The 3,291-nt window shown below is 37.3% G+C and overlaps 1 long non-coding RNA gene across 1 annotated transcript; it reads left to right on the top strand.

Annotated features, from left to right (window-relative positions):
- Positions 1 to 612: 612 nt before the first annotated feature.
- Positions 613 to 3,022, top strand: LOC307130801. The gene is made up of 3 exons (XR_013817091.1): positions 613 to 736; positions 1,468 to 1,517; positions 2,920 to 3,022. It is a non-coding gene; the product is annotated as an uncharacterized lncRNA (long non-coding RNA).
- Positions 3,023 to 3,291: the final 269 nt, after the last annotated feature.

Here is a 3,291-nt window from a genome sequence, read left to right as displayed (position 1 = left end):
CGTCTTTTTGTGTTAAAACTGTTAATGTGTGACAAAACGTAGTTTTAAGACTTTTTTAGTCGGTAATGTAGTTGTTTAAAGCTCAAATCTGTGGTTTATTTATAAGAAGAGTGCCTATTTTAACATTTTATCTGGTGTTTTCGGAGATGTGAGCTCCAGTGAGTCAGCGGCGTTCAGCGCTTGTTTACCCGGCGAGAGTAGACTTTCCTCGGCTAGCCCTTCTGACGTCTGCCGCTGGCTCTGATGTCTCTGTGGCGTCTCCAGCTATAATTAGTCTTGTGGAGATTTAACGGCCCATATTTGCTCTCATGGATCTATAATTTGTTCCCTGGCAAATCGTTTAGGCTGAGGGCAAAGTGAAGTTTCATTACTTGTTTATTTTTCGGCTATAACTGTACGTTGCAAAATAAAATGACGGATCATGAGATATAAAATGCTAACGGTAGGCTACACACACACACACCTACTGTTAGCATTTTATATCTCATGATCCGTAATTTTATTTTATTTATTATTATTTTAATGCCAGAGTAATACCAGTACAAGTGTGGTGATATAAATGTAATTTTTAAATGTTTAAAAAATATATTTATAAACTTTGCTTACACCTCACACAATTTAAATTGTTTACTCGCGTGCCAAGCCCGCGCAAATGAGGTTTGTGTCGAGTGCGCGCATAACGGACGTCCCTGCCTGTGGATCGGATCGCCAGACACCAGCTGCGAGCTTTCCTGAGGTAAGAAGTTTTTATTTGACAAATTTGTCACAAATGTCTTTGATACTTTTAAAACGTAAACCAATATCCATTAAATATAGCTACATATATGAAGAAAGTAAATAATAATATCGAATTGCTATTACTAACGTATATGACAGTCTCGGGGAACTGTTCATTTTCCTCAAGAACCGCTTTCATAACCCATTAAATTTGCATACAATTGACTAACTGTTACCTGCATTGTACATTATGTACCAAATGTTGTATTTACGCGAACAATGGTTTCCGTCTTTTCACGGCCAGTTATAGTTACATATTTTCGTTGACAGTTAAATGTGTGTGACGCCATTTGAAGTAACGTTAGCGGTGTCAAAGGCTGTCTCGCGCGCCCTCTCTCTCTCTCTCTCTCTCTCTCTCTCTCTCTCTCTCTCTCTCGAAAATAGAACATTTACGCCAGTGTATACACCAGAGGATTAATATATATTCAAGTAAAATAATAATTAGTTCAAGTATGTTCATTGTGGCTTCTTATTTATTATATTATTTCATATGAATTCATTTTTACATGCCACTGAAGGCTCTATTATTGTCTTCTCTCTTTTTTCAGTGTTGATAGTCATTTGATTGTGTAAGTGGTCAATCTAGCAGTCATCCTATATCTGTGAATTATCATGTGCATAACATTTAGGCACCATTATAGTCAATAAACATTAATGAAAATTTCTTATTTTTCTCTCTTGTGTCAACAGGAGCTAACAACACCCCAGAAAGAGCCACAGCACTGAGCATCTTTGGCTTTGTAAGTATATATTTTGACTAACATTATGTGATTAACGTCTTTTAATGCATTTGCCTGCATTTCCTACTTGGCATCTATTTGTTATCTTGTTGTGACTGTTTAGTCTCATGTGGGATATGTCACTGCATAACATGACAAAGTAATTAAAAATGATTCATTGTATGCACTTAAAAATTTGTGTAACACTTTACAATACGGTTCATTAGTTAACTACATTAGTTAACATTAACTAATAATGAACTGCACTTATAAAGCATTTATTTATCTTTGTTAATGTTAATTTCAACATTTACTAATGCATTATTAAAATCTTGCTAACATTAGTTAATGCACTGTGAACTAATATGAACAGCTGGATTTTTATGAACTAACGTTAACAAAGATTAACTAATGCTGAACAGAGGTGTTGTTCATGGTTAGTTCATGTTAACTAATGCATTAAAGGGTTAGTTCACCCAAAAATGAAAATTCTGTCATTAATTACTCACCCTCATGTCGTTGGAGACCCGTAAGACCTCCGTTCATCTTCAGAACACAAATGAAGATATTTTAGTTGAAAGCTGATGGCTGAGAAAGGCTTCAGACAGGCCTCCATTGGCATTCAGTACATTGACACTTCCAAGATCCATGAAAGGCACTTAAAACGTTGTTACAAAGTCCATCTCACCACAGTGGCTCTACAATAATTTTACGATGCGACGACAATAGTTTTTGTGCGCAAAAAAAAATCAAAATAACACCTTTATCCAACTTGTTCTCGACTTCCGTGTGTGCCTCCACGACGCATGCGCGAGAATATGACGCAGATCCGGCGTTCGGGAATCCATGAAATGCACACTTAAGCCCCATTTTGAGAACTACGCCGAGACCTAAAGCACGATCAATGTAGAATCCAACAGCTTAGACACGCGCGTCTTCCTCTGCTCGTAAACAAATCGCTTCTGGGTCATATGTCCGAACGCCGGATCTGCGTCATATTCTCGCGCATGCGTCGTGGAGGCACACACGGAAGTCGAGAACAAGTTGGATAAAGATGTTATTTAGATTTTTTTTGCGCACAAAAACTATTGTCGTCACATCGTAAAATTATTGTAGAGTCACTGTGGTGAGATAGACTTTGTAACGATGTTTTAAGTGCCTTTCATGGATCTTGGAAGTGTCAATGTACTGAATGCCAATGGAGGCCTATCTGAAGCCTTTCTCAGCCATCAGCTTTCAACAAAAATATCTTCATTTGTGTTCCGAATATGAACGGAGGTCTTACGGGTGTCCAACGACATGAGGGTGAGTAATTAATGACAGAATTTTCATTTTTGGGTGAACTAACCCTTTAACTAATGTTAACTAATACAACCTTATTGTAAAGTGTTACCAAAATATGTATACATTATTTTATATGCAGATCATATCCAACCAGTGACCAGAAAACAGAGAGACTGAGGAATAGACAGAGAAACGGACAAAGCTGGACTACAACTAAAACCTGAACTAAAAACTAATCATGCAAGTATGTACAGGTGCAAGTATTTAATTATTTGCAATTTCTGAGAGACTTTTATCTTTTAATTTTCAGCCAACCTCGTCTTATGCTGCCTTCATGTGCTAGAAATTTCCTACTTCCCACTTCTGAAGTTGTGATTACGAGCTCATCACATTCAGATTTTGACTTGAGAGGGCGTTCATGTCCAATTTTTTAACTAGGAAACTAGTTCAGTAATTCCTATAGCACGTGAAGGCAGCATAAGATGTCAGTTGAGCAGGAGGTGACGTTTGC

This window comes from Gobio gobio (assembly GCF_949357685.1).
Source record: "Gobio gobio genome assembly, chromosome: 8".
NCBI classification, from domain to species: Eukaryota; Metazoa; Chordata; class Actinopteri; order Cypriniformes; family Gobionidae; genus Gobio; species Gobio gobio.
The sequence above is the reverse complement of the archived record's forward strand: the minus strand, read 5'-3'. Positions and strand labels throughout refer to the sequence as shown.